This window comes from Hyla sarda, chromosome 1 (genome assembly GCF_029499605.1).
Source record: "Hyla sarda isolate aHylSar1 chromosome 1, aHylSar1.hap1, whole genome shotgun sequence".
Lineage (NCBI taxonomy): Eukaryota > Metazoa > Chordata > Amphibia > Anura > Hylidae > Hyla > Hyla sarda.
The window spans coordinates 136,047,264-136,067,288 of NC_079189.1; positions in this window are offsets into that span (position 1 = coordinate 136,047,264).

The following is a 20,025-nucleotide window of genomic DNA, read 5'->3' on the forward strand; positions in this document are numbered from 1 at the left end:
TTTTTGCGCGACCAATTCTACTTTGCAGTGACATTAGTCATTTTACCAAAATATCCACGGCAAAGCGAAAAAAATTAATTGTGCGACAAAATTGAAGAAAAAACTCCATTTTGTAACTTTTGGGGGCTTTCGTTTCTAAGCAGTGCATTTTTCGGCACAAATTACATCTTATCTTTATTCTGTAGCTCCATACGATTAAAATGATACCCTACTTATATAGGTTTGATTTTGTCGTACTTCCAAAAAAAATCATAACTACATGCAGGAAAATGTATATGTTTAAAATTGTCATCTTGTGACCCATATTACCTTTTTATTTTTCCGCAAACGGGCCAGTATGAGGGCTCATTTTTTGCATCATAATCTGAAGTTTTTATTGGAACCATTTTTATATTGATCAGATTTTTTCATGATATAAAAAGTGAACAAAAATACGCTATTTTGGACTTTGGAATTTTTTTTATTTTTTTTATTTTTTTTTAATGGGAAAAGGGGGATGATTCTTACTTTTATTAGAGAAGGTGTTAAATGATCTTTATTAACTTTTTTACACTATTTTTTGCAGTGTTATAGCCCCGCTGGTGACTATTTCACTGCACATACCGATCTCATACACACATCATTGCTGTGCATTGACAGGGCAAAGATCAGTGTAATCGGCGGTCGATTGCTCAAGCATGGATTTCAGGCTTGGAGCAATCAATCACCTATCGGAGGCCACGGAGGCAGGTGAGGGGACCTCCGCTCACTTTCTAGCTGATCAGGACATCACAATTTCACTGCGATGTTCCCGATCAGCCTAACTGAGCTGCCAGGAAGCTTTTACTTTAATTTTAGACACGGGGATCAACTTTGAACACCACGTCTAAAGGGTTAATAGCACGCGGCACAATGATCGGTGCCGCACGCTATTAGCCCAGGGTCCCGGCTGTCATTAGCCGCCAGGAACGACCTGGTGTGATGCAGGGATCGGGCGCAGGGCGTACAGGTATGCCCTGCGTCCTTAAGAGGTTAATGAAGCAACTAAAAGCTTAGCAAAAAAAAAGTTTTAGCATGCTAACTTTAAACTTAGTCACAGAAGTTAGTAACTGTGTCACAGTATAACATTAAACATTAAATGGGCAAACATTTAATCTCCAGATATACATAATAGAAGTGATGTGTAAACACCACTTACAACTAACAACACATATTTCTGACAGGCACTTACACTGTAGTTACAGTACAAGATATGTAATGTTTGGTTCTAAATTTGGGGGAACACTTAACTTTCCTTGTGGGAATATTATTAATCTATATATATAAAACTTAATGGGGACATTTATCAAAGCATTTAGTAGGTTTTTTTTTGCTTAAAATTGTTGCAAAAAAGTCGCACGTGCGACTACGCTCTTTTTTCTGCGACTTTTTGCATGTTCAATGTCTTAAGCAAAAAATAAAAATCTTGCTTACCAAAGCAAAAAGTGATTTTTGACTTGCAGTGGTCAGAGATTTATCAAGTGTGAAAGTCGCAAAAAAGTCGCATCACATGAAAAAACCTACTAAATTTACTCCAGCTCAGACATGGAGCAGAAAATGCCACTACCAAAGCAAAAAAAGAAAAATTGCTTAAGTGAAAGAAATTTATCAACAGGCTGAAAGCAATTGATAAATAAGTCGCACATAAGCAAAAAAATTGTAAGAAAAAAAGAACTAAAAAAAGAAATACATAAGCAAACATTGATAAATGTCCCCCAATGTGTGTATGTGCGTATGTATGTTTGTTCCAGCATCACGTCCAAATGGCTAAAGATATTAACATGAAGCTTGGCACCCGTGTTACTTATATGTCAACAACAAACATAGGATAGGTTATTTTATCCTTACCCACCCCCATTTGCCAGGGGCGGGGTTTATGTTTAAAGTCCCATACAGGTCAATGGGAAATATATGTTACTGCATAACTTCCAAACGGCTGGAGATATTTCAATAATACTTGGTCACATGTTACTTACATGTCCACTTAAAATATAGGATAGTTAATTTAACCCTTAACTACCCCCATTTGTGAGGGTCAGGGTTTTTGTTTAAAGTCCCATGCAAATCAATGGGAAATGTATGTTCCCACATAATTCCGTATGGCTGGAGATATTTCAATACCTGGTACACATATTACGGGTTGGGATAGGAGGTCGGGATAGGAGGTCGAGATACTGTAGGAGGTCGGGATATGAGGTCAAGATAGGAGGTCAAGATAGGAGGTCAAAATAGGAGGACGGGATAGGAGGTCAGGATAGGAGTTTGAGATAGGAGGTCGAGATAGGAGGACCGGACATGAGGACGGGATAGGAGGTCGGGATTGGAGGTTGGGATAGATGGACTGGATAGGAGGATGGGATAGGATGTCGGGATAGGAGGTTGGAATAGGAGGTCGAGATAGGAGGATGGGATAGGAGGACAGGATAGGAGGTCGGGATAGGAGGTCGGGATATGAGGACAGGATAGGAGGTCAGGATAGGATATGATGACGGGATAGGAGGTCCGGATATGAGGACGGGATATGGGGTTGGGATATGACAACAATATATGAGGACGGGATATGATGTCAAAAGTTTCCTCCTTTCTTTATTTTCCTCCCCAACAAGGATTAGGAAGGAAAAACCGGGCAACGCCGGGTACTCAGCTAGTATCAAATAATTGCCAAAGGAATAAATACTAAAATATAGGTATTCTGTGAATGCACCAATATGAGTAAGACACACCCTGTTCATCTGCAGGAGAAGGAGCGGTCCATACTAACTTTACAATCTTAACATGGAGAATTAAGAAAAGTCTATTCACAACTAAATGGTATCATTTCATTCACAATTTAAATGAGTAATCTTGAGCAAATAAGAAACCTATAACAAACCTTACCTGTTAGGTATGATACAACATCTGGATATTTTCTGGGGTTAGTAATACATATAGTATTTCTACCTTGGTTTAATATAACTACACAGCTAAAAAATAATTGAGAGTGAACACTGATTAGCCATCTAAGGCTTAGTTATGCGCATTTTCAGAGTTTTTTGGAATGTATTACTTATCTTGTACGGTTGCATGACACAGAAGAAACATCCATTCTAGATGGTCAGCTTCATCATCTCTGTCTTTTCTTTCCCCACCTAGTGCAACGCAGAAGGATAATATTAGCCACGAGATGGAGTTGTGTCACAGTCAGACTTTGGAGTGTGTTGCAGAAATGCGGAAGGTGGAAGCAGTGGCCGAGCAGACTTGAAAAAGAAAGCTTTCCAGAGCAGGGGCACAGTCAGATGGTGGTGTACTTTTATCTTTGTGGTATGCTGCCTTGTAGAATTTTTTTTCTATCTTACTAGATGCACAGAACCAGGCACAAAGAAAGTAAGTTATAGCTAGGTTGAGAGTTTAGGAATTTCAGCTCTACATAAGCACATGGGGAAGCATCACAAGGCCTTGTTAGAAGTATCATTAGTCCCCCAATGCCTGTTGTCTGCTGGATTCAGCTACCACTAGTCCACCAATGCCTGCTATCCACTCGTTACAGCTATTACTAGTCCACCAATGCCTGCTGTCCACTTGCTACAGCTGCCACTATTAATGATTTCTGTCTGCTGGCTACAGTTACTACTAATCCATCAATGTCTGATGTCTGTTGGCTACAGGTACCACTAGTCCACCAATGCCTGCTGTCCACTGGCTACAGTAGCCACTAATCCACCTGTGCCTGCTGTTTATTGGCTACAGCTACCACTACCAAGTCCACCAATGCCTGCTGACATTGACAGGCAATATGTACACAGGAGGTAAATAGATGTGTATTGGATAATCACGCCATAAGGCCCTCAGTATAAAGCCAGAATGGGGGATTTTTTTTTTCACCTTCCAAGAGAGGTGGATTTTTATAGGGACAAGCTACACATTCAACTTGCCACAGATTTCCAACAGCAAACACATTAGGCAAATGGGGGCCACTCCTCTCTCTGTGATGCTCCTATAGTCCATATTTGTTCTGGACTACATGATGATGACAACGTTTTTAATCTGGTATTTCTACCTGAAATGAATTATCACATCATGACATTAGTTGAGCATGATAAAAACATAAACACTTTAAAGTCCTTTAACACATTCCTAGGTGACCTTAGCCATGTTATACTGGGCATTCAAGCTCTTAGGCACGTTATACACATGTTTTGAGGCTTTTTTCATTACCCATTGCTGGTTCACAGAGAACATGTTTGCTGCAAACCAAACATTTTCAGAAAGTTTGGCGAGTCCTACAAACTGTACTTTTCAAAAGATAGCTCATCTCTATTGTTCACACTATATCCATTATTTTACTTGTTACAGAAAAAGATTTTCTTATCAGTAACATATACTTTATTTTAATATATACAGATTCTACAGAAGACACTGTCACCAGGACAAGTAAAGATTACAGGTGAGCTATAAACACATTTCATGAAGAGAACATCATGATAGAATCTCTTTCTTTTAAGTAGATGGAAACAACATGTTCTTTCTTCGGGCTAAAGACATTCTCTAGTCAAAATGGTAGCTGGAAGAGCAGTTCACTATTAATCAAATATCTGAGACAAGATCTGGATTGGATTTATGGCCATGTCCAGAAACATCTCCAGGTAACTATTAAACTATACTGATGATTTCAATAAAGACACCAAATCAATGACTATGACATGATTGCCGCTTTTTTTTTTGTTTACACTGAAACAAGTGCATTCCCTAAGAAATACACATACAATGATTTATTACGTGTGAGCTTTTGTGTATTTCTAATTACTCATTTAAAATAAAAAAACAATCACACAGAGCTTCTATAATAAATTGAAAACAAAAATAGATTTAAACCAATTTATTAAAGTCATTTATATTTGACTGCGGTACCACTTAGTTTAGCTAGGATTTATTAGTACTGGCCACGACCCAAGTGATCTAACATGTATAATATTGAGAGGATTTAAACTCTTAGCAGCCTCTGCTATGTACACACACACACACATATATATATATATATATATATATATATATATATGTGTGTGTGTGTGTGTGTGTGTGTGTGTGTGGCACAGGGGGTATACAGCAATGCTCAGGAGCAGACTCTCGCCAGCGAAAGCCAGGATTGGAGATGTCACCGATCCTAGCTGTTTAATCTCTCTGGTGCTGTGGTCATTAGAAGCAGACAGAGGTAGAGGACTCTTTGGTTCACCAGATCATCTTCCAGGATAGATTGTGGTGTGCTGAAGGGTTATTATTTCTGCTGGGGGCCTAGTACAGTCACAAGACCTGACAGTCAAAAGAAAATCCATCTTGGGTTCAACCCAATTTCTTACATTAGGCATAGCACATCATGATACCCAGATTATGAGAATGCAATTTTTTGATAGCTCATCCCCTGATGCTACTGAAATCGCCATGTCACCTTAATTTAATACTATAAGTCTGAAGAAAGCGCAGTCGGCACTGCTACACCTGTCACATACTCTCACACCTTGCTGGAATTGGCCCTCGATGCAATTGTAACAACAGATTGTGAGCTTGACTCGTACCGGTGCTCAGTGAGCAAAGACATATGCTGCTAAAACTTGCTAGTAAAAGAAGGAAAAAAGACGGCACTCGATGGTCATGCTCCAGCATCACCTTAATTTAACATGTCCATTTTACTGCAGGGTATATGCAAAAACAACAGTCCATAATCTGTCCTCCAGAGGCAGTAAGAATCTGTGAAGTATGTATAAAAAAATTCAAAGACAGATAAGTTGGTGAAAATTTGTATTTGCAAATGGTGCACACTATTTTAATAAATTTTGTATTGTTGAGAATGTATATGCTTTCTCTCCATACAACTCTTTTCTAGTTGCAGAGAAGCCAAGTGCTATTACTATAGATGAGCACATTTTTTGAAAAATTTGATTCAGCCGATTCGCAAAATTTTCCCTAAAAATGTTTTCCGGTACTAATTTATTTGCAGTGAATTGCTATTAAAAATGGTTATTTTTGGCCCACACACACCTCAATAGGGGTGTAGAACACTTTGCCTTGCTGTAACACGCATAGGGTGTGTGCTGGGTTAGTGAAATAATACTGTTATTGAGTATGACATTCAGATCAGAGGCGTCGCTATTAGAATCACTGTCAGCACAATGACAGTGCCTGGAGGTGGCATCAGTATGAGGAGACCAAATAGTGGCTGAATGACAAAGGGTGGTGGTTGTGACAGCATGGGTACATGGGTACACCAACCAGGTAATGGCCATCTTACGCCGTCACTGGCATTTGCTATCCAGGGATCAAGACATAGCCCCGGTAGTGGGGATGCGACCAAGTCTGACATACAGACGGGGCCCTAGCCTTCGCGATCAGTTAGTGCATAGTCATCTTCAGACGGAGGAGGGCCCTTCCACTTGGCTCCAGAATAGGACAGTGGGTTCTTATCCCTGTGGCCATTGCAAGTTCTGTGACCTGATCCCAAGAACCAAGAAGCTGGTAAATCCAGTTGATCAGAGAGAATATGATATACGACAGTTTATCAACTGCGGTACGCGGAATGTGGTATATGTAGCCAGATGCAGTTGTCCAAAGTTATATGTGGGTAAAAGCACGCAAGAATTACGCAGACTCATGTCTCAGCATCTAAGTAACATACGGACTATGATTGATACCCCACTTGCCAGACATGTCCAGAGCATACATCAGGGACGAATACAGGATCTTCATTTTTATGGACTCTGTCACTTAACATTAGGTCCACGCAAGGGCAATATTGATGTTCGCCTCCTCCGTGAAGAAGCAAAATGGATTTTTCTTCTTAAAAGTAAGGCACCGTTGGGCCTTAATGAAGGGTTCTCGTTTGCAGCCTTCTTATAAAATATCATTATGTGATAATAACAAACATTCAGCTGCCTGCTGTATTTATTATTGCATTATCTTACAATTTTTTGTATCCCACCACTAACTATTATATACTATGTGACCACAACTGACATAATTGTCAGTCAATATAAATAACACGAACACGAACCTTAAGTACCTATACTTACCTTAATAATCTAAATATACCTTATGTATCTATACTTACCTTAGTAATTTCTTTCACAAGAAGCATATATCTGATGATTATCGTCATAATAGATATACCACTTTCACAAGAAGCATAATCTGATGATTATCGTCATAATAGATATACCACTACCTCATATTATACTTATAGGCCAGTACATTATACCATACATCCTTAATACCTCTGTTTTTAATTTAATATACCTCAGTCACACATATGTTCATTCATGGTATCTATGGCCGTAACGGTAATAATGTGGTTGAATGGACCATAGATTGAGTGATATGTACACAAATGGCGCTGTCATCCAGTGGTTTGAGTCTAAGTCCGGAAACATGCGCAGTACGGCGCAGAGGCCGGCGCACGCGTAATGGACTAGTATCCAGCGCTGCTAACCACGCAGGCGCGGTGAACTCTCGCGCGAGGCGAGATCCGGTCAGAGACTCCCACCTTGGTCCTACGTCATAAACACCAGGTAATAGGATAGGTGCGCAGGTAGAGTTTTGACCCGGAAGGGTTCCGGTTCGGCTTCTAGCATTGGCTGGGGCATTAAGGGTCTGTTACAGGTCTCCCGATTGGATTAGGAGACCGGTCCACTAATGATGATGAGTGACACCAGCTTATAAATAGCCCCGCCGGTGTTTGGGTCACATTGTAGTCACATAACCTCTTGATAACGCTGTCTCAACAGCGAAACATGTCGGGGGTGGCTGTGCTTATATTTTAAGTTGCACGTCACAGTGTTGCCATCGCGGCAGCCTGAAGCGCCGCTAAAACAGTTACGTTATCAGACAGGGGGTCCCCCACTGGTTACTTTTCATTGTTCAAGCAACACTCTGACACTTATTTTTAACCAATTGAGTGGGAATATTTTATTATACCAATAAAAGTTATATTTTAGGGGATTATTTAAGAGGGGAGTTAGTGACTCCTGGGCTTCGGCCCTGGGGTTTGTAGTTATTGTGTCTCAGGACCCCTCATTCCCCCTTTGGGGCGTTTTTTGAGCTTGATTATTCAGTATGACATGCAGATCAGAGGCGTCGCTATTAGAATCACTGTCGGCACAATGACAGAGCCTGGAGGTGGCATCAGTATGAGGAGACCAAATAGTGGCTGAATGACACAGTGTGGTGGTGGTGACAGCATGAGGAGACCATATAGTGGCTGAATGACAGAGCGTAGAGGAGGCAGAAGCATGAGGAGAACATATGGTGGCTGAATGACACATCCTGGAGTTGGCGGCAGCATATAGTGGCTGAATGACACAGCCTTGAGTTTGTGACAGCATGAGGAGAACATATAGTGGCTGACTGACACAGCCTGGAGGTGGCAGAAGCATGAGGAGACCATAAAGTGTCTGAATGACACTGCCTGGAGTTGGTGGCAACCATATAGTGGCTTAATGTAACAGTCTGGAGTTGGCGGCAGCATGAGTAGACCATATAGTGGCTTAATTACACAGCCTGGAGTTGGCGGCAACATGAGGAGACCATATAGTGGCTGAATGACAGCCTGGAGGTCGCAGCAGCATGAGGAGAACATATGGTGGCAGCATGAGACAGGCTGGAGGTGGAAGCAGCAGCATCAGGAGTCCTGAAAGTGACCCGGTGACAGAGTGGTGCCGTGGGTGGCAATACAGGTACCCGATGATGAAGGTGGGTGAAAAAAAGAACTTGGCATCAGATTTTTGGCATCAGGCGGGTGGCAGGATCAGAATAGTAGCTGAGGCCGGTAGTCAGAAGGAAACTGCCTCTTTTGTAAAAGTGTTAGTGTGCACAAGTAAGTATTGAGGATATGCATTGCGTAAAACGTAACTTTAATAATAATAGGCTTAGGATAAAAAATATGGACCCAAAAATATTTTTTAAATCAAACAAAAGGAAAGGTGTTCAAAAAACACCATGTGCCACCTACACCACCAAGTATTGATGTGATGCAAAGACCTCTAAAAGGTGAAAGGGAACAATGTATGGTCCATTGTAACCGGTGGGGTAAAAACTTCCCCTGTAAGGCCCTACTTTTGCATTATCAATTCTCTTCTTGGCAAGTGTTACTCGCCCTAAAAAGGGTGGCCCCACAAAGAAACCTCTCCCTATTCCCACCTACAAACACTGCCATTTCCTAGGGTTTTTAGGTGGACATAGGGATTGGTTCCTATGTGGGGCTGCACTTTTTAAGACGAGTAACACTTTCCTCGAAAAGGTGGAAAGGAACAACGTATTGTCCATTGTAGCAGGTAGGGGGTAAAAACTTCCCATGTAAGGCCCTATTCTTTTCCTATTAATTCCCATCTTGGCAATTGTTACTCACCTTAAAAAGGGTGGCCCCATACAGGAAACTTTCTATTACCACCTAAAAACCCTAGGAAATGGCAGATAGGATCCTATGTGGGGCCGCCCTTTTTAGGGCGAGTAACACTTGCCAAGAAGGGAATTAATAATGCGAAAGTAGGGCCTTACAGGGGAAGTTTTACCCCCACCAGTTACAATGGACCATACGTTGTTCCCTTCCACCTTATAGTGGTCTTTGCATCACATCAATACTTGGTGGTGTAGGTGGCACATGGTGTTTTTTGCACACCTTTCCTTTCGTTTGATTTAAAAAAAAATTGGGTCCATATATTTTGTCCTAAGCAAATTAATAAAAGTTAAGTTTTACGTAATGCATATCCTCAATACTTACTTGTGGTCTGATGCAGAGGTATGTCTGTAACTGGAGAGCAGCGCCTTCATTATGTTTAGCACTATCCGTATTTGTGAAATGTTGGTGTGGCACCATTGTCAATCTACTCTGATGCATCAGGCATTTTAGGGTGGAAATCCTGGCTGATCCATGCCTGATTCATCTTCACAAAGGTCAGTCTCTCCACATTTTTCATGGACAAACGAGTTCGCCTTGGGGTTACTATGGCCCCCGTCACACTAAATACCGGTAGCGGGGGTCCAATAAGGTGGTGAGCAAGAAGTAATCCCGCTGCTGAATGGTGACAATTCGGCGGCCACTACGCAAGCAAGTGAGCATGCATCATGCCATATGTGCAATTGACTTGGAGGGACTCCCTGCCTCCATCTCCACTGCATACTGCCACGGTTTGTCTGGGTTCTTTTTCTTGCTTTCCTCAATAACTTCCAGCTCCTCGAGCTGCTCCAACCCCTCCTCTCCTGTCAGATGACTAGAAAAACTGCCCATCTTGCGAAACCTAAACTGTGTTCCACTGTGCCCCTCCCCTCCTCCTCCAGTTCTGCCCCCACAGGGCTCATATTGCCGTGAGATGTAGGCACCATGTCTCAAGTGGCCTGACCAGCCATTGTTTCCAACACGTGTTGTAGTAGATAAACCAGTGGAATGATGTCATTCATCCTGTAATCCTGGCGAATGACTAATAATGTGACTTCCTCAAAGGGTCTGCACAAACGGCAAGTGTCACGTTTGATCTGCCACTGGTTGACATTGAAGGTACACAGGGGAGCCCCCCTATCCGCTTGGATCATCAAGAAATCAGTGATGGCTTTTCTCTGTTTTTCTGTCCAACACATGGAGGGAGGAATTCCAATGTGTGGAAACGTTGCAAATCAGACTATGTTGGGAGATACAGTTCTGACGCTGCAGCTCAAGGAGGGTGTGCTTTGCGGTGTACGAATGGCTGAAGTGCATGCAAAGTTTCCTTCCCATTGTTAGGATATCTTGCAGATGGGGGGAACACTTCAGGAACCGCTTACCAACCAGATTGAACACGTGTGCCTTGCAGGGCGCATGGCTGATGCTTCCTTGTCACAGTGCAGACAAGATATTCTTCTCGTTGTCGGTCACAATGGTTCCCTTTTTCAGTTTTCATGGAATAAGCCATGATTTGATTTCTTCATGAATGACTTTTAGCAGTTCCTCCCCTGTGTGACTATGTTCGCCAAGGCAAACCATGTGAAGAACAGTGTGACACCACCTTGCCCTGCACACATGGTATGCTGGAGGGGAACTGAGACTTGTCCATGCAGTGGAGGCTGAGGACACTATGGGGATGAGGAGGTAGAGTCGCACACTGTCACAGGACCAGTGGCCTGAAAGCATAGAGGCAGAAGCGGCGTGATCTGTCCAAGTTCCTGAGGTGGCTGTGAAGGAACCACATTCACCCAGTGGGCCGTAAAATACATGTATTTTTCCTGACCGTAGTTACAGCTCCACACATAGGTGAAGCAGGTGGTCTACCCCGGGCATGTTTGGCTCCAGACTATTCACTTCTGCCACCATGCTGACTGCTAACCATGCTACCACCTTACTGGCTCAGCTGCTGCCTCACTGCAAACCTGCAACCCTATTCTCCTGATGATGATGAAGCCCCTTCTGCACCCGGCTCCCAAGTGCAATCAGCTTCATCATCATCATCGAGTTGTGTCTGCACGTCACTGATGTCCTCTTCAGGTTCCTCAACAGCGTCTGCTTCAGGAGCCTGAACACTCGCAACACCACCTCCCACGCCACTCTCCTCATCACTACTTGCCCACCTAGCGGAGGAAGTGGCGGATGTCTCCTTTACTTCTTGGCTGGGCAGTAGCTACTGACTGTCCTCAAGATCATCCTCACTAAATAGTGGAGCTGAACCCACAGCATAAGATACTTCTGTGGGGGAGGGAACAGCATAGAACAGAGGCAATGGGAGAACAGGCAAATATGTTGCTTGTCGAGACATGACCACTAGCTGATACCGGGAGCTCAGGCCTCCTGCTGCCACTCACCCCTAGTCTGCTGTGACCTCTGCTTGATGAATTTTGGCCTCTGCCACTCCTCTGTGCACGTCTTGGCACCTCTCTGACTTATATGCTTAGTGCGTATATGAGGGGAGTACAATACGCTCCACTTCGCTTAAAAAAGTATTTGTGTACAACACCAACCGGTGTGTACTTTTGGCTGGCCTTTTACAGTATCTATGCCCTTAAAATTTTAACAGGAACAAAATAGTACACCACTTATATGTATGTATGTGGTATGCACTTATGAGGGGTGGACAATGCGCTCCAGTACGCTTAAAAAGCATTTCTGTACGACACCAGCTGGTGTGTACTTTTGGCTGGCCTTTCACAGTTTCTAGGCCCTTAAGACTTTAACAGGAACAAAATAGTATACCACTTAGATGTACGTACAGTATGTGCTATGCACTTATGAGGGGAGGACAATGCGCTTCAGTATGCTTAAAACAGTATTTGTGTACAACACCAGCCAGGGTGTACTTTTGGCTGGCCTTTCACAATATCTAGGCCCTTGAGACTTTAACAAGAACAAAATAGTATGCCACTTAGATTTACGTAAGTGGTATGCACTTATGAGGGGAGGACAATGTGATCCAGTATGCTTAAAACAGTATTTGTGTACAACACCAGCCAGTGTGTACTTTTTCCTGACCTTTCACAGTATTTAGGCTCTTAAGACTTTAACAGGAACAAAACACTACACCACTTATATGTATGTATGTGGTATGCACATATGAGGGGAGGACAATGCACTCTAGTACGCTTAAAAACGTATTTGTGTACAACACCAGCAGTACACACCAGAGCTGCAGCAAACAGTCACTATGTACTTAACCCAGAATTGCACTCTCTCTCTCTCAATCTCACTCCCTTCCCTATCAGTGCTTCTAGGCAGGATTTGGGCTTGAGGTGAATCACTGCTGTTCTATGCAACACACTGTGCAACACACTGCTCTCTGTCTCTCTCTGTAATAGAACGCTGTAGTGACTGGGAGGTGAATCGTTGCCGTAAAAATGTTTTTCTGTGCAACACACACTGCTCTCTGTCCCTCTCTCTGTGCAACAGAACGCTGATTGGGAGGTGAATCGCTGCTGGGAAAATGCTTTTCTGTGCAACACACAATGCTGTCTGTCCCTCTCTATCTCTCTGCAATAAAAGGCTGACGTGACTGGCCACAAGATGGCTGCCAATTATATAGGGCTGTGACATCACAGGGGTGATTGGCTGCTGATAGGCTGCATGCTGCATGTAATTCAGGGTCATCCCGCCGACCCTTGTTCCCACCTCCCCAGGATTCATTGCCCCATGTCCTCACATGTGGATCTGCTATTTTAGATGCCCTGGAGCCTGGACTGCACTAAATGGAGATTAATGAAGAGTAGTGCAATCGAATCAAGGCGATATTTACATTCGTTGCTAAACAAATTTTTCCTGAAATTCATAACAAATTTAGATTCGTCAGATTCGTACATTCCTAGCTATAACTCTCATATGGTTTCATACATGAGGCCTGGTTAGTTTTTGAGATTACAGCCCAGTGTCTTTGTATGATTAATTTCTCTGATGTCTTAGTTCATTAATAAGGTTCTACTAGGCTTGATGTAAAGTACAGTCATTGATTTTCACTTCTTCAGAAACAAAATCAATGAATGTCAAAGGAAAATTTATATTTTTTATCTATCTTACTGCAGGTGCATTAGCCTTTGTGAGGAAAGGATGATTCCATAAACTCCTATGTATGTACTAGTGACTCAAGCAACCAAAAATCCAGTTGTTCTGCTGTAGCATAGTTAAAGGGGGCTATCCAGGAATAGAAAAACAGAGCTGTTTTCTTCCGAATATAATACCATACCTGTCCCCATGTAGTGTGTGGTATTATAACTTGGCTTCATTAACTTCAAAAGAAACTGATCTGCAATATCACAAACAACCTGAGGACAGATGTCATGCTGTTTTTTGGAAGAAATACACTTTTTGAATGGTGGATAACCCCTTTATAACCCCAAATCAGTACACTAATGAGGAATTGTTCAAGAGTTTTGTAAGACAGACAATGGGTGTAGCAAAGAGACATAGAGGGGATTTATCAAGCTGTCTTATAATAAGAACCTATGTGATGCCCATATCAATCGATCAAAGCTCAGCTTTCATTTTACCAGAACAATATTAGAAATGAATGCTGAGCTGTGATGGGCTGTTCTGGGCAACACAGAGAATCAAGAAAAAAGCTTGATAAAATCTCCTTAAAAAAACTTTGATTCAATTTTATTGTCATTTTCTTGAGTAGTGTTTTCTTGACCTTTTCTTATCGTCATAAATATAAACATTGTAGCTTAAAATCAAATCTTTGATTTAAGCATAATTCACCATGCTGGATATTAGTGTAAGTAAAAATAAACAGTGCAATTCAATGACTGTATTCTAAATGGCTTGATAAAAAGTATTTTGCTTACCAAAGAATGTTGTTGACAATAAATATGCCATTGTTTTTAAAACAGTAAAATGGTAACTGCTGGTTCAACCGACTCTGCATAAATCATGTAATATGTATTATCAGAGAAATATTATTTTCTCATATCTTGCTTCTTTTATTCCATTCCACCCTCTGTCCCTGCTCCTTAATTTTTATTTTTAAAAAAACACCACCACCCTAATACTGCCTTGTGTTTACAGGTTGCATGCTGCCCATACAAGTTTGTTGAATTGCAGGGTAAAAAAGGGATGTTACTGAGGGAGTGTTAGCCAAAAGCAAACAGAGACTGCAAGGAGAATGAAGGAAGTTTACTGTGGGTATAGGGGCCCATTTATATTTTCCAAGCAGAATTCTGATCGGAAATTCCATTGCAGCAGCCTCCCATTGTTTTAGAAGGGATTCTGCTGCACCATTTACACTTCAGAGTTTCTGCAGCAGGCATTCTGCCATGAAAATTGCAGATCCCAGACTGCACAGAAAGTATGAATGTAACTATGTAGGATGTGGATCCACTGACATGTGAGGCCAATGACTTGGGCCATATCGGGAAGCGGAGTCTAAGGTGCCACTGGTCTTCACCATAGCCCGCGCAAGGTAGGACAGGCTTGCTGCGGCAGGCGACACCCAGGTCGCTACCCCCGACATGACTCAACCACACAGGTAGCTGGGCAAAGCGAGATACAGTAGGATGAGGCAGAGGCCTGGTCGGACTTAGCAGAAGGTCAAGGTAGGCGGCAAGGTGGGGTAGTCAAGAAACGTAGCGGAAGGGTCTAATACACAGGCAAACAATAGACTTGGGAACGCTTAATCTCAGGCTATGGGGCACTGAAGATCTGGCAGGGAAGAGGGGGAGGTGCAGGAACTTATAGAGTGGGGAAAGGGGTAAGACATATCTATGGGCATACTGGCTCTTCAAACTTTAGAGCTCCGGCGCGCGCGCCCTAAGGGACGTGGATGCACGCGCCGGAGCGGAGACAGAGCGGAGGCAGCAGGGAAGCGAGGAGGTGAGTGACAGGATGGGATTCGCATGCGGGCGCGAATCCCAGCCCCATCGGCAGTAGCAGGAGACAGAGCCATAGCGGAGGCAGCCGAGAAGCTGGGAGGTGAGCGCTCACGGTTGAAGTGCCGGACCGGAGCGCTCACCGTGACAGTCCCCCCCTCTTGGTCTCCCCTTCTTGGAGGACAAGAATTTCTGGATAAGGTCACGGTCCAAGATGTTGTCTTGTGGCTCCCAAGACCTCTCCTCTGGCCCGAAAAAACTTTTGCCTCTGATAAACTTGGAATCTAAAATCTCTTTAACAACATAAACATCAGAGGTACCAGAGATGGGAGTAGGAGAGAAAACTTTTTTAGAAAAACGGTTGTGGATGACAAGTTTCAGGAGAGAGACATGAAAGGAGTTCGGGATTCGGAGAGACGCAGGCAAATGGAAAGAATAGGCCATGGGATTTAGGCGTTCTTGATTCTATAGGGACCCAGATAGCGAGGACTCAGTTTTTAGGTGGGTTCCCTGAAGCGGATATACTTGGAAGACAACCAGACTTTGTCACCAGGAGAGAAGTTGAGAGGAGGATGCCTTTTCTTGTCCGCTTGAGACTTCATACAGGAAGGGGCATGCATAAGTGAGCGAAGTGTCGTCTGCCAGATGGTGGTAAAATTCCGCAATTGCTCATCAACCACAAGAACTCCAGAGGAAGAAGACAAAGGAAGAGGAGGATGAGGATGAAGTCCATAAACCACAAAGAAAGGCAAAGTCCCAGTGGATTCAGAATCCTTAAAATTGTATGAGAACTCCGCCCAAGGAAGCAACTCGACCGAGTCGTTTTGAAAAGCAGAGACGAAATGATGAATGTAGTCTCCTAAGACCTGATTCACTCTCTTGACCTGTCCATTAGATTAAGGGTGATGGGCAGAGGAAAAATTCAGCTTAAGTTGGAGACGTGGACAGAGGGCCCGCCAGAATTTTGAGATGAACTGGACTCCACGGTCAGATACAAAATGAGAAGGCAGTCCATGCAGGCGGAAGATGTGACAAAGAAAAAGTTTAGCAAGCTGTTGAGCTGAAGGAAGTCCAGGCAGTGGCACGAAATGGGCCATTTTAGAAAAACAGTCTAACACCACCCAGATGACCATATTGTCTCTGGAAGATGAAGGTCAGTAATGAAGTCCATAGCAATATCGGTCCAGGGAAGCTCTGGGACCGGCAAAGGCTGTAGAAGACCTGCTGGTTTACAACGAGGAATCTTGTCTCGGGCACAAACAGAACAGGAACAGACAAAATCAACGACATCCTGTTTTAAACTCGACCACCAATAGTGTCTGGAGATGAGCTGCAAGGACTTGCGAATTCTGGAATGACCGGCCAGGAGAGAGGAATGACCCCACTTCAAGACTTGGAGTCTTAAACGGGGAGATACATAAGTCTTTCCAGGAGGCAGGTGCTGGGGTCTTGTTGGCACTACAGAGATGAGAAGCTCAGGAGGAATAATATACTGAGGAAGAGTTTACCGGTCATAAACGTCAGAAGACCTGGAGAGGACTTCTGCTCGTAGAGTCTTTGCTGCTGGACGGAAGTGAATGTAGAAGTCAAATCTGGAGAAGAACAGAGACCATCGGGCCTACCGTGGGTTGAGTCTTTGGGCTGTCTGTAGGTAGAGCAGACTCAGATCAGAATATATAGTGATCGGATGTACAGAGCCCTCCAAGAGATTAGTATTTCTCCGCAGGAGAGAAGGTCTTTGAGAAAAATCCACAGTTTACAATTTTTCCTTTAGAAGACGTTTGCGCCAGCACCGACTGAAGAAGCATCCACCTCCCCAAAAAATAGTTTGCTTTGGTAAGGTCTAGACAAAACCGGAGCTGTAGCAAAGGTGGACTTTAACAGTTTGAAAGCCTCTTCTGCCTCTGGAGTCCAGTACTTGAGATTAGAAGTCTTATTCATAAGAGAAACAATGGGCACTACCAAGGTGGAGTAATGAGGAATAAATTGCCGATAGTAGTTGGCAAAACCAAGGAAGCACTGGATTGCTCTTAATCCCTTCCCGCTATAGGATGTGTGCATAAGTCCAATCATCCGACATGTTCGCGCATTTGGACATATGCATAAGTCATAGCAATCTCCGGCACTGCCGCGGGCAGTGCAGGAGATCGGCGACCGGACCCGGCTGTTAAACACAGCCGGAGTCCCGCCGCAGTTGCCGGAGCCACGACCGCGCCGGTCTCGGCAGCATTAACCCCCTAGATGCCGTGATCAATCCTGATCACAGCATCTATGGTGTTGAAAGGGGGTCGCTGTTGGTTGCTATGGCAGCAGGAGGTCAGATCATGACCTCCTGTATGCCTGCTATGGAAGCCTGTGAGATCCAGCCGGAGGCTGGATTGCATAGGCTGTAGTGTGTGCAGCTCAACAGGTCATACTGTGCTGCAGTACAAATGTATTGCAGCATAGTATAACCTATAAAAAGTGTAAAAAATAAAATAAAAAGTTCTTCAATAAAAGTATGAAGTGTAAAAAAAAAATAAAAAATGCCCCTTTCCCAATAAAAGCCCTTTATTATCACCAAAAAAGATCAAAAACACAAATCATATACATGATAGGTATTGCCACATCCGTAATGATGTGTACTATAAAACTATAATGTAAATTATCCCGCATGGTGAACGCTAAAAACCCCCCATAAAAAAGCACAAAATTTGGCAATTTTGGTACAAATAGCGATATAAAAAAGATCAAAAGGTAGCACGTAGCCCAAAAATGATACCAATAAAAATTAGAGCTCGTCCCACAAAAAATAAGCCCTTACTCAATGGTGTCGTACGAAAAATAAAAAAGTTACGGCTGTTGGAAAATGAATGGCAGAAAAAGAATTTTGCTCAGAAAAGGAAAAAGGACATAGAAAGCTATGCGAAACCCAACCCCGCCAGCAGTAGCAGGAGACGGGGCCATAGCGGAGGCTGGCGAGAAGCAGGGAGGTGAGCGCTCACGGTCAGATCGCCATACCGGAGCGCTCACCGTGACAATGAACATTCCTTTGGCGGAATCTGCTTGTGAATGCATTGTCATCTATGCAGATGTCCCATTTCTTCGTGGAAAATGTCCATGAAATCTCTCAGGGCAGAGTACCTGTAGTGTTAATGGGGCCTAGGGCTCACCCTAGGGCTTCATTCACAGGTTAGACTAAGTACATCAAAAAATCTGATGGGCTAAAAAGCAACAAAATGAACACAGACTAAGGTCCTTTTACATGGGTAGGTGTAAGGTTTTTTTTTATATGGGTCGATGGTCACAAAATTATTGTTCTCACAAATAATGATTTCCACTCATTGCCCAGAATATACATGCCCATCGATCAAACAGCAAAAGATAAAATACTTTTGTCACTGAGCGCATCTTTTATGTGAGCATTAGAATTATTGTTTGCTGGCAGCAGATCCCCTTTTATAAACAGCATACAATAATGTAAAGTGGTTTGTATGAATGATCACATAAACCATCATACATACAACATCCTCTCACAATCATTACAATATTGAAGTACAAGTGCTAATCGATGTGATATTGTTGGTCGCAACTTGTTAGGGGTAGTAAATCTGTCTATATAAAAAGACAATGCGTGTAATGTGTGAGGATTGCCAATATAGCAATATTTGTTCAAACAAACCGTTTAACACTATCATTGGCAACACATCCCTTCTTTACCCCTGAGGAAGTAATCATTTTTATGCCCACCTAGAAGATAAGATCTACATTGCTTCATTGTTTGTTGCTCGATAGTTGAGCTTGTTTACCCTGACTAATGATTGGGAATGAATGTTTATAGAAACCAGGCACACTCATTGCAAAATAGAAAACTTAAAGTAAACAAACACAGTCTGACTTGCTACTGTATGTCAGAGAATACACTAATGTGATAGGACCCTTGGACAATAACATGGACATTTTATATCTAGGATTTAGATTACAGTAAGCCTAATCTACATGATAAATACAATTCTTGATAAATGAGGCAGAAAGACATCACTTAGTACTTTATAAAGTCTTCTAAAAGAAGTTATGTCCTTCCTTATTGCCAGGGTATCATCTCATCTGCCAAGTTCAGAACCATTTCGCTGGCAGACATGCAGTAGTGCTTAGTTGCACATCCCACTGGTGGTTCTTCTGATTACAGAACATTATGAAAGATGAGCCTTGCAAACAAATCAATGGTAACAGACTGAGCGTGACCTCTGTGTGACCCTGGAGCAGATGCAATGCTTAATTAAATCCACCAAGCAAATTTCTAATTAAGAGACAACAATGATGTGTCATTTCTCCAAATCTTCACTCAAAGATCAACTTCATTACATTTTATAATGACAATAAGTAAGAATGATGATAAGAACACATTCTTGGAGTGACACAGAGGATTCAATAAAAATCTCATGATAATTTGCTAAGTAGCATCAACAAAGATATCATGCCACTCCCAAAAAACAAGTGGCGAGATTCTTGAAAACCTGTTCTGAGGAAAAATGGACTGGTCGCCCATAGAAACAATCAGATGGCTTCTGTTATTTTTAAAAAGGCTGTTAAAAACTAAAAGAAGCTATTTGATTGGTTCCTATGGGCAACGTTTTGATGCATCTACCTAATGCAGTTCTCTTGGCTAGGTGAGAAGATGAGAAGAAATCTTTGGCTAGAAATGTCCATGTTACGCTGAGCGCTCCAGGTCCCTGCTCCTCCACGGAGCGC